The 12891-nt window shown below is 35.7% G+C and overlaps 2 long non-coding RNA genes across 2 annotated transcripts; both read left to right on the forward strand.

Moving 5' to 3' along the window:
* The first annotated feature begins 7214 nt into the window (after positions 1–7214).
* LOC111241173 lies at positions 7215–8222 on the forward strand. Its single transcript, XR_002666980.1, has 3 exons — positions 7215–7366; positions 7604–7660; positions 7763–8222. It is a non-coding gene; the product is annotated as an uncharacterized LOC111241173 (long non-coding RNA).
* A 1209-nt stretch (positions 8223–9431) lies between these two features.
* On the forward strand, positions 9432–11109 carry LOC111241172. The gene is made up of 4 exons (XR_002666978.1): positions 9432–9841; positions 9959–10014; positions 10825–10923; positions 10998–11109. It is a non-coding gene; the product is annotated as an uncharacterized LOC111241172 (long non-coding RNA).
* The last annotated feature ends 1782 nt before the right edge of the window (positions 11110–12891 follow it).

Consider the following 12891-nt stretch of genomic DNA (forward strand, 5'->3'; position numbering starts at 1 on the left):
AACAGCATAGCCATGCCTACGGATCAAACGACTAATATGGTGATGAATCCAGCGCTTATACACCTGGTGCAAAGTAACTAGTTTCACGGATTGTCAAATAGGAACCCATATGACCATTTGACGATGTTTAGTGAAATCTGCAACACAATGAAGATAGCAGGTGTATCAGACGAGAGAGTAAAGCTTAGCTTGTTCCCGTTCTCATTGGGGGGCAATGCTAAGACGTGGTTGAATTCTTTCCTTGAAGGGACGTTTACAACATGGGAGACTGTGGCTACAAAGTTTGTCAACAAATATTTCCCACAGTCTAAAGTTACTCAGGGAAGACTGGAGATCTCATCATTCAAGCAAGGCATGGAAGAGACTCTAGGTCGTTACTCTAGGTGGACTGAACATGCAGTCTAAGATGATGTTGGATGCCTCAGCTAGAGGTGATATCAAACAGAAGACTGAAGATGAAGCTTATGACTTGATATAGAGTATGGCTGCTAATGAGCAGGAAACAGTCAATGAAAGGAGCGTACCTATACAAAAGAGAGGAGTCGCAGATGATGCCATGCTAGCTCAAAACCATCTTCTGACTCAAAATCTAGACAACTTGACAAAGATTATTTCACAGCTTCCTAAGGAGATGCGTAATGTCTCCCAAACACAACAACTATGTGATTTTTGCGGTGGCGACCATATCAATGGTCAATGTGCTTTGATTGAGGTCATGCAGTAGGAAGCCAATTACATGGGGAATCAGTTCCAGTACAGGCAAGGGAACTTCAACCAAGGAAATTCTAGCCAAGGTTGGAAGAACCATCCTAGTATTGGTCAGACACATAACAACTCATCAGGGAAAACAGGTGGTTTCAGGCCGCAACAACCCTCACCTATGTGGCAACAGGATACTCACTTGACAGAAGTTGTTAGGGACTTAAATGCGAGATTTGACAAATTCCTAAAGGTGTATGAGTCTAATAATGCAAGTGATCAAGCTAGTTTCAGATCCCTGGAGATGCAAATGGGTCAGTTGTCAAAAAGGGTAGAAACCATTGAGAAGAACCAATTTAGGGCTAACATTGATGTTAACCCTAAAGAGGAATGCAAAGTTGTTGTTTCAAGGAGTAAAAGAAAGGCTAAAAGGGAAGATGTGGAGATTGGAAGTAGTGACGAGGAAGAAGAGGGAAAAAAAATTGTTGAACTAGATAATAGTGAAGGTGAGGAATAAGAGGAAGCAAGATTCAATCAGAATGAGCAGATTAGGGAAATCTTTAATCAAGTGACTATAGTGCCTTCAGTAAAGAGATTCCTGCATATGCTGAAAGAATGAAATATCATCTTGGAAATACAATAGATTTGGATGAAGATGAAGAGGAGCAGGAATTTGATATTCAACTTCCAAAGAAGAATTATCCGCCCAAAGTAAAAGATCTAGGTTGTTTGACTCTTTCATGTATTGTGAATGATGTTGATATAGGAGGAGCCGTGATAGATTCTAGATCTAGCATTAACATGATGCCCAAGCGTTTCTTCAGGAAAATTGGAGGGCTAACATTAAAACCATCTAATCTTACTGTGACGGTGGCGGATGGTTCCACTAAAACACTACTTGATATGGTGGAAAATGTGGTTGTGCGTGTGGAGCAGCTAGAATTTTTGGCTGGTTTTATAGTCATGGGCATGGAAGATGAGGAGAGGATTGCAATGATTCTTGGAAGACCTTTCATGGCAACATCAAAGATGTTTATTAGTGTCCATGATGGAAGAATCATGATGAGAGACCAAGAACATGTGCAGTTATGTACTGGCTCTAAGGAAAATAATGTTTAGAATTAAAAAGAGAGCCAGGCACAAAAGGTCAAGAAGGGAAGTTTCATCAGATGATGATGATAACATAACAGGTACCAACACTAACAATTGTAATGTTTTGCAAGTACCTGAAATTGAGGAGGTTGATAAAGGAGGCATGATCCACTCAGAAGATATGTCCTTTCCAAGTGGTTCACAGGTGAAATTCAAAAATAGGAAGTGGATTGTTAACAAAATTAAAGAAGATGGCGTGGTGGAGATTATAAGACCATATACTAAAGCTGTCAAGAGAGTGGATAGAAGGCAACTGATGAGTTGGGTAGATGAAGACCCCAACCGGGATGGAAAAACTTGAAGATATTTGATTTAATCTTACTTGTTGTAAAACATTTGTAGTTTTAGGTTATTGGATTTTGGACATGTAACTTTTTGGAATTTTAAACATTTTTTGGGTGGCATCTACTGAGGGATGCTAGAATTTTGTATGTATCTACTGAAGGATACACGTAGGCACACCTACTGATGGGTGTTGGAAAGATAGGCACTTACTGATGAGTGCTGGACAGGTATGGGTCAGGCTCGTGACATTAAACAAGTGCTATTGGGAGGCAACCCAGGTTTTCTTTTCTTTTGTACTTTGAATTAGTATAATAGGTTGAATTTTATTTTTGTGTCTATGCTTGGCCTGTACACTGGTTCTGATGATGATTTGATTTTATATTGCATGATGAGTTATTCAATGATGATGACTGAATGTGGTTGATAATTGAAACTGTACGCATGTTGATATCCAGGTAAATAGTTATGAGAACATATGTATAGTGGTTTATGATTGTGATTGTGATGCTAAGCAGGATGCCTGAAAAATGTGTGAAAAAGCATGTAGTGTGAGGTATTGAGCTCCAGAGTTTTTCTTGATGTATGTATTGTTCACAGGAAATCATGAATGATATTTCCTGAATCTTGATAATTGATTGAATTGAATGTTTAGGTCATATGATTAAGGCCATGTTTGAAAGCCCTTACTTAGCCATATTTTTACCCAAAGTGATTAAAATATTATACCCTTTTTGAACCTTAGCCTTAAAAAGGATGAAAACCCTTGATTCAAAATTATTGACCTTGAGTTGGGTTGAGATTAATTGTATGTGTTGAAAAAGTTCAAGTTTGGGGAAAGTTGAATGGCAAAAGAGTAGCATTGAGCTCAAGTGTTGAAAAAGAAATATGCATGTGAGAAAGAAAGAAAAGAAAAAAAAGCACGAAAGATGAGCTCAATGTAAAAATAAAAGAGAAGGGAAGAAGTTGGGAATAGTGAGATTGGTGAAAGAAGGAGAGTTGTGCTTGAACTTTGAATGTTAAAATAACTCTCTTAACTCAAGGATTCAAAGGAAAGATTCAAAGGCTTATAAGGAAGACACCAGTCCATGGGTTTGACAAGACAACCTTAGTTCTTGCTTACCTAGGTGGACTGAACATACAGTCTAAGATGATGTTGGATGCCTCAGCTAGAGGTGATATTAAACAGAAGACTGAAGATGAAGCTTATGACTTGATAGAGAGTATGGCTGCTAATGAGCAGGAAACAGTCAGTGAAAGGAGCGTACCTATACAGAAGAGAGGAGTCACAGATGATGTCATGCTAGCTCAGAACCATCTTCTAACTCAAAAGCTAGAGTTGGGTTGAGATTAATTGTATGTGTTGAAAAAGTTCAAGTTTGGGGTTGTTTAGGGAAAGTTGAATGGCAAAAGAGTAGCATTGAGCTCAAGTGTTGAAAAAGAAATTTGGGCCCATCATATTTTTGCTAACATTGACCCAATGTGTACAAGTTTAATTAAAAACATTCTAGACTACTAAGTTACAATATAAGTAAATTTGAAATGTCCAAGTGGAGAGTCTTGAATTAATTTGTCTTCATCCCAATGCTACAAAATATATCTCCAAATTTTTCCCTGCAATTAAAAATGCAATTAATTAGCTCAGATAATTCAAATTAGTTATAATTAGAATTTCTGATCAAATTAAGCACAATTAGTAGAAATGGCAAAATATCGGACATTTAAGCACAATTCCCTGATTTATTTTAGCACAATAAACTAAATACAGTTAAGAAAATATTGATTCATCAAAATAGACCACACTTAGTCTTTTGCACTCCTGGGCAAAATCAAGACGCAAATCAAGGAACAGTTCAACGGACATTAGGGAAGCGACAAAGACTCAGCACACAGAAAACAAAGACTGACAAGGAAAGAAATAGAATTACACAGTCCTCAAGAAATCTGGACAAAGAAAAAGCAGTAGACAATATCCAACACAGTCTTAGAGAAAACAAATACTCATGAAGTCATCCAAGCAATTCCAAGCATGGCTAAATGATCTGTCAGCTCAAGAGAAGAATCAAAAGTAACAGAACCTCACAAATGCACACTATCAATGTTTCTCTGAAGTGTCTAGGGTAAACAGTGTCAACTCAATGCACTCAGAAAGCAGGCACAAACAGACTTGGCAAGCCTCTAATATCAACATTCAAACACATGCATGTTCAAATCAAAAGGTCTTTTATGGATGTAATGTGGCGAAGGACAAGGGAGGATATAATATGGATTAGAAGCTATAAACAAAAAGAAATAGAGGAGCAATGGGGGAACAAGTGTAAACATAGTCAAATCACACCCAAAACCGCTAATTCAATCCCCTTCTTGACTCCATTATTTCACAAAAAGTTTTTTTATTTTTCTCATTTTTTTGTATTTCTTTCTCTTTTTTTTTTCATCTTGTCTATTTTCTTTTCTCTCTATCTAGGATACAACTATAAGAGACAAGATACATAACATATTTACAAAAACAAAAACAAGAAGAGGAATCAACTAGCCAATTCGTCTGAATCCCCAGGGAGACCACACTTGTTCCAAAACACTTCCAAAGCTTCAAAATTCCCTAAGGTTTAGGTAAACATGGTTTTTCACGTAGGGTAATTGTATAAGCTTCAAAACAAAGAAATGGGGAAAGTATAGGCTCAAAGGGGTTATCAAAGGATCAAAACAGGGTGGGCTCATTTGGCTAGAGAGGCTCAACAACAAAACTGCCTTTATCACTTCCAAACATGCATATCAATTAAGAATCATGAACAAGAGTCAAGCCAAGGCATATGTGCAAGCAATCAAGAGACATATCACACATAAGAAAGAATATCAAGTGGCTCAAATCTCACACTAGGCATTTCTGTCACAATCAATTCAACTTCTCAGACATCATGATCATCCTCCAAACAAAGAAAAGCGTGGAATTCAAGCAAATCAGAGTATCAATGAAGTGAAAGACACATCTACAACCTAACAAAGTCCAAAAATCAAGAGAAACATGCAAAATTGTACACAAGACAAAACAAAAACTACCTAGAAAATAAAATTATTAACGCATAAAACATAAACTAACAACGAAAAATCAGAATCTCCCCCAATAGACCACANTTAAACTACACAGTGTCCTCAGTGTGTCACAATCATCAGATCAGAAATCAGAACAGTCAACAGATCATGAACAAGGGCAATAAAAGCGGGAAAGGGAGGAGTAGGAAAAAGGAAACTCCCCTGGTCATGATGGAAGTTGCCAATTTTGGACTTGTAGGGAGATATCTTCCACCACTAAATCCAGCAAGGAAGTGTTGAGGAAGAATTGCTTCATCTGCCAGATTTAATCAAGGAGGGAGATGTCCTCCACAGTTGGAACTAAGAAGTAGTGATTGTTGATAAGCAAGTTCAGTTGATGCCTATTAATATTCAAACTGTTGTGTATACTGGAACCCTTGTATTGCACCGTGGGTGTGTGTTGGTCAACTTCATGTGTACCTCCTCCACTTCCCTGAAAGTTGGTAGAGTGGTGGAAGGTGAAGCTGGTCTACCTATCTCAAAAGTGTTGCTAATATCTGCCTGGTCCTCCAATTCTTCATCAGTCTCCTCAAGTGCAAGAGTGGGGACATAAGAGGGTGGGAAAGTAGGTGGCACAATATTAAGCTCATGACTTTGCTCCCCATCTCCTATGTGGATGGCACCAACATCATCTGGAAGCTGAACAACCTGAAATGGTGATTCCTCTGAAACATAAGACTGTTCTTCAGTGAGCTGAGTGGCCATCTGCCCTATCTGATCAGTCAAACTCTGAATAGAAGCTCTGGTCTCTTACTGGAACTGAATATTCTGCATGGCCATCTGCCTCAGTAACTCCTTCAATGTAGGCTCAGAAGTAGTGGAAGGATGAGGAGTTGCTTGGGCAGGCTCATGAAACTCCAGCTGTTGTGGTTCCTACACTGGTGGAGGCATACAAGCATTCTGGAATGGTGGTTCTTGATATTGATGCTGTGAAGTACCATACCCTCCCAGGTTAGGATCATTCCACCCAGGACTGTTGCTATATGAACCAAAATGATGCTGAGTAGGGCAAAATCTTTCCAAAAACAGATGCTTAAGATCTTCCCAATTGGCCTTGAATTCTGGAGGAAGATAATAAAGCCATCCACATGCTACTTCTTCTACTGAATGCGGGAATGCCTTTAAGAAAATGTGATCATCAGGGACATGTGAAGGTTTCATTAAAGAGAAAATGCGTTGGAACCTCTCGAAATGTCTATGTGGGCATTCACCTGTAGAACCATAAAACTTAGGCAGCAAATGTATCAGTCCAGATGTGAGAACGCAATGATCATCATCCTCATGATGTGTAATCGGATCTCAAAGAGCACTCTCAAGAATCGGAAGATGAGTCATATTATTCTCAACATAGAAATCAACAGGAGAATCATAATCAGAGTAACAAGCAGGAGTAGAATCATAGTCATAGGCATAGGTGATGAGTCAATATTTTATTTATTTCACTTAGTTTATTGTGCTAGAATTAATCAGCACTACTACAAAATTGACTATAGATAGCGCCTAATAGATAGCGCTTTTCTAAATAAGCGCTATCTATGAATAAGCACTATCTATGAATGTGCGAAATAATAGATAGCGTGTTTTTAAATAAGCACTATCTATACCTATAATAATAGATAACTTTTTCTAAAAAAACACTATCTATAGATAACTAATATTATTTTTTAATGTTGATATATTAATAGATAACGTTTATTATTTTAAGCGCCATCTATTAATTATTAAAAAATATTTGAAAAAGCTTTCGCAGACTTTCACTTCCCCCGTCTTCTCACCTTTGTCTTCGCTCCTTCTTCGTTTTCTCGTTCGTCTTCGCTCCTTCTTCGTTTTCTCGTTCGTCTTCGCTCCTTTTTCGTTCTCTCTTTCTTTTATCTATTGCTCATTCATTTAAATCTAAGCCCTTCTTCACTCTCACTCACTCTCGCAATTGCCCTTCCTGCTTCCTCACCGTCACTCTCGCCCACCGTCGCTCTCGCCCACTGTCGCAACGACTTTTCGTCACTCTCACTCACAACTGCCTCTCCTCGGTCTCACTCGTAACTACCTCCCCCACTCTCGCTCTACAACTACAACGTAGTTTCACTTTTCCTTTTCCTTCCAGTGCCCTAACCTGCCATGGGTGTTGAATCAGAGATCAAAGGTTTCAGTTTTCTTCTTCTTTATAGTTCCCTAACCTGCAATAGGTGTTCAATCGGAGGTCGAGGGTTTCAGTTTTCTTCTTCATTACAATGCCCTATACTTTAATTTTTTGCTATGAAACCTCTAACATTTGTCAACCATTATGCTAGGGAAATTAGAATTAACTATTAAGATGCAGCAGGCGTGTTTTATTTTAATGAAATCTACTAAAATTAATTTATTTTTTGTTGTAGAGCAGGATTATATTGCTTATGGGAAAGGTGTGTGAGCCATGTCCAATGATTAAAAAAAGCAGGTATGTAGGATGAGTAGCAATTTGGTCTGTTTTAATTTGCAATATTTCATAGTAGATATGAAAGGTTATTCTCAAATTTTTAATATCTCTTCCTTTTTATAGATGTAGATTTGTGCTAGATTTTTTTATGCCTCCTTCTTGCCCTTCAAATATCAAATTGTCAATGTCATGTTTTGGACAAAATTCATCTAGCAACACATTAAATATCAAAAGCAGCTCGAAATTCAAAGTAAAAGGATCTCCGAAACAAAGGACAAACAATAGTTTAAGCTCTAACTCTTATTCTCACAAGTCGTAAATGAAGAGAAAACCAAAGAAGAAAAAGAAGCAGGTTATTACCTATGCCTAGTCTTGGGTTTTACTAACCTCAGTCATTTATAGCACATTATCCTCTTGTTACTGATTTTATTAACCAATACCAATCAATAATATTTAGATTAACCCTATTGGCTAATGTCTATTTATTTAGCTTTCCAAAGGGTTCTTCAGTCAAGAACTTGGTTGAAAACATTATGGCCTCTATCAAGTTTCAATATTTTGTTTCATCAAATCAATTTGATGAGTCTTCAATGTTGTATATCATCAAATGTTATACTACACTGTAAGAATTTCAGAAGATGAGAATTTAAAATTATAAAAACACAAGAAAATTCTTATGACAACAACTATTACTGGAGGTTAGATTCATTATTTCAACTTTTAAGTTTTCATTCCAATTGTAGTATTTCCTTAGCAATCTACCATAATCTTTTACTATAATAACATCAAAACTTTCTCATGTTATCATCAGCAGGAAAGAATGTTTGTTCTNCTTATGGTNTCATNCATGAAGTTCCTTGGTTTATTATGATGAGTAAGGAGAAGATGAAGTACTTGCTGGACTGTCAAAGCATTGGGATTTGAGAATACAAAACTCATATACCTTCTTAGTACCCTATGAAATACAAGGTAAGATGATATAGGGACTTTTGTCGAAAGAAATGGCATGGGAGTTAGTGGATGTGAAATATAACCCTCCCTTTCTCTATTAGAAAATTCTAATGCAATAAATTTTGGTTGTTGCAATTTGCCAATTTCTTTAATCAACTCTGTTGTGAATTTCTTTCTTTCTATCTAACTTTTGCATTAGAAGTAAAACTTTCGGTTTACCTATTGGGTTTGGTTTGGTTTGGCCTCCCCACTATCATGTATTTTGTTTTATTATATCTTTATAGAGTTCTTGGTGTGCTACAAGTGATTGATATAAGCTGAGGTGCTGACCTAGTTAGGATTTTAATTTTGTTTGCATCTTCCTTTTCTTGCTAGCCATCATTCGTACAAGGAACTTTGCTGAGATGGATATATGATTCAAATTGGTGACATGACAGTGTGGTTAATTGTTGCTATCTAACTAAGTTTGTTTGGATATCAGTTATTTGTTTCAATTTTTCTCTTAGCTTTTCTTGCTTTTAGTCTAAGGATCAATTAACCATATATAGCCACTTTGCTTTTCAGAACTAAAACAAGAAGTTTTACAATCATCATCTAGGTTTATATATCTCATTGGTTTTCTATTTTTACAGGGTATCTCCGTGGATGCATGTGGATGTTTCAAAAGGGCAAGGTCTGTGTGTGTGTCTATATATATATATATTAGTATTGTGTTTGCTGCCTTTGGTTTTATTTTGTTTACTCACTGACTTACTGTAATTGGACTGAATTAGATTGTAAAGTTACATTCTATAGTTTCTCCCAAGACATTATAGGTCCAAATGATGGGATTTGTGCATGCTTGATGGGTTTGGTGATAAAATCTTTAGTTCGAGTTAACTGTATACGTAATTCGTGAGTTGTGTCCTGTTGCAATAAGGCATAGATGCGTATATATGGACAAAGATGAATTTTTGAGTTGAATGAAACTGCTGATACTCACAGGGGCCAATTCAGTGGTTAGACCGAACTCATGGCACTTGTATATATGGAAAACTCTCACAGACCTGTTATCTCATGGCACTTGATTCTTGTTATTGGATTATCTGTGAGAAGTAAGCATAGACCGAACAAAATGGCCATTTAAAATTTTTCATTTTGGTTTCAACTTCTCATTAATGTTCTTCCGTATACAGATTTGAAAAATTGGAGGGGATGCCTTTTTCAATATCAGATTCTGATTATTTTGTGTTTCATTCTCCATATAACAAGGTAATTGTCATGCAGGAAATTTTTCACCATATTTGGAATGAAAACGAAAAGGCAAAGAAGTATGTCATAACACCACCTACAATGACTCTACATAATTGCTTTCTTGATGTATTGTAGCTTGTGCAGAAAAGTTTTGGCTGGCTATACTTTAATGACTTCATGAGAAATCTCAGGTTTTTGTATCTGCTACCTTATATTTCATGCATTTTTAATTCAAGGTTCCAAGCATAGAATGCCATTGATCCTTTTGACAGGATAACTGTTACTTCTTCCTTCAATATATTTTTGTATCTCACGATAAGTACACATTTTTTATTTTTATTTCTATATTTTTTTATTCTTCTAAAATTTTAAATTATGTTTCTATTGTTAAATTCTAGTTTTAGTCTTCAAATATTTTTCGCTTTCCAACTCTAAAGTCTCTGTTCTATACCCAAAATTAGTATTAATTTTAAGATAAACAATATTATTTAATTTGGAAATAAAAAAATGCAGATGTACGCATTTTTTGAATTTTTGACCCTTGCACCATATCCTTCCCAAATTCTTTGATGATTTCCCAATATTTCATCTCCTCCCATATCATTCATCTGGTTATTCTGCCTATGATTCTCTAATTCTGTCTCTCGAACTTTCATTTCTTTGATCCAACCAAATTCTCTATTCATTCACTCCTTTCCATCTTGGTTGAAATATATGCCTAAATTTATGCAATTTGGATTTGAATAACGTGTATTCTTGAATGGTTGAAAATTTATTTTCTTGTTGCATTATACTAGTTAGATGAATAACTGATATTATTGTAAAACTGGTTGAAGGAGTATACAATTGTAATGAAAGAATGACTTATTATTAGGAGCTTTAACTTGTATATGGTATATAGTTGTTTGTTACCATGCACTAAATTTGTTTGGAATTTACTGGAGTTCTGGTTTGCTGTTATGTTCAAATTATAAAGATGTTCTTTACTTTTGGTTTTCTAGTATCCAAAACAACCCAATGGCAATGAATGTGGGTAGTACTTGTGTCGATATATGAAGGAAATTATCACATCTTGTGCAAGAGGGACAATTTCAATTGATGTAAGTTATCTTTATTGCCATAATTAATTTGTAGTAAAAATTTAATTGACTAATTTATATTATTTTTCTTGTAGTATTTTTCTAGTTGGAGATGTCATTAATATCGTGACAATGAAATCATTGAAGTTAGGAAATATTAGTGTTTATATGTAATTAATACATGTTTATAGGTTATATTATGGTGATGTACATGCTTATAAGTATAGATAGGATATATATGTTATGGTTGTATATATTCACTTAAAAAACAATATCATGTCATAACACATACTCTCAATGATTATATTTTGAAATATTATTGTATCAATAATTTTTATTCATATTAATGAACATTCTTTTACCTTTGTCTTTGTCATATAGTTTTTAATATTCTATATTTTTTATATATAATAGAACCAATGCATAACGCAAGTTTGCACATAGTAAAATCAATATTTTATATTTTCTTTTGAAAAAATATTTTATATTTTTTGAAATATTTTATTGATTTTTTTTTTTAAATATTTAAACCAATAGATAGCGCTTATTTAAACAAGCGCTATCTATTGTCAGACAACAATAAATAGATAGCGCTTTTTTAAAAAAGTGTTATCTATTGTCTGACACCAATAGATAGCGCTTTTTTTGTAAGCGCTATCTATTAATAGATAGCGCTCTCATAGATAGCGCTTAAAAAGCGCTATCTATGATAAAAGAAAAAAGCGCTATCTATACACTTTTTTGTAGTAGTGCAGGGAATTGTGCTTAATTGTCCAGTATTTTTCCGTTTTTACTAATTGTGCTTAATTTGACCGAAAATTCTAATTTTGATTAATTTGAATTTTCTGAGCTAATTAATTGCATTATTTATTGCAGGAAAAATTTGGACATACATTTTGGAGCATTAGGATGAAGGCAAAAATAATTCAAGACTCTCCAATTATATTTTTTTTAAAATTAATTGTATTGTAATTTAGTTGTTTAAAACTTTTTAGACAAACTCTTTGCATCATGTGCCATTTTGGCAAAAATATGACAAGCCCAATTTTGTAGGACACATGGCACCACCTAGGGTTTACTTTTAGGGTGGATCCTACCCATTTTGTAGAGACCTTATGGCCTTAGGGATTTAGTGCCGAACACATTGGCAAAGTGTGGTTATGAAGGTTGAAAAACAATTAATTTCATATGCCATTTTAGACCTAATTACGCCCTTTACTACTTCGAATCAGCTTAGAATCAAGCAAAACTCAATAAATGAGTCTGTAGAGAGTCAAAAGCTGTTTTTAGCGATATTATGCTTGTTTTGCATTGTTTTGTAGCTATTTTGAGGAAATGAAGAATGAAGCTGAAGATAAAGGTTGTAGACTCAAGAAAAGAGAAGAAAATTGAAGATTTGAAGAGTCGATGCACCGCCCGGCGACAACTTACACCGCTGGGCGGTCCAGGGCGAGGACCCTTGAGGGAAACTACCAGGCGTTGACCCTTGCCGCCGGACGGTTTGGAGGTTTATGGGAAACCGCCGGGCGGCACACTTATTCCGTCGGGCGGTGGTCCGTTGGGCTTGGGCCTGTTTTTTGCTACGCTCCTCACCTATAAATACCCCTATTGCGAGTTCAGAGTCATTCTTTTGACAGGGGAAGACGACCAGACCAAATTTTGCTCTCTGGAGAGGATCTCTTGGATGCTTAGGCTCCTTTTCATCTTTTCTAGGGTTTGCTTTTCCATTTTTCATCTAGTTTCACCATGTCAATGGTGAACTAAACCCTATTGTTGTTGGGGGAAACCATGTAATCTTTTGATACTCTCTTTTATTGAAACTCTTGATTATTTATATGGTTTCCATATGTTTGATTGTTAATTGTTGGGTTCTCATCTGTGCTTAAGGCCTTTATCGTTTAACTCATTCGATAACTGTTGTTTGTTTTCATTGATACGGGGACGTACAGTAATGTCATGAACTGGTGAGTAATTCCTTGATTTTGCAAT

This window comes from Vigna radiata, unplaced genomic scaffold, assembly GCF_000741045.1.
Source record: "Vigna radiata var. radiata cultivar VC1973A unplaced genomic scaffold, Vradiata_ver6 scaffold_201, whole genome shotgun sequence".
Taxonomy (NCBI): Eukaryota; Viridiplantae; Streptophyta; class Magnoliopsida; order Fabales; family Fabaceae; genus Vigna; species Vigna radiata.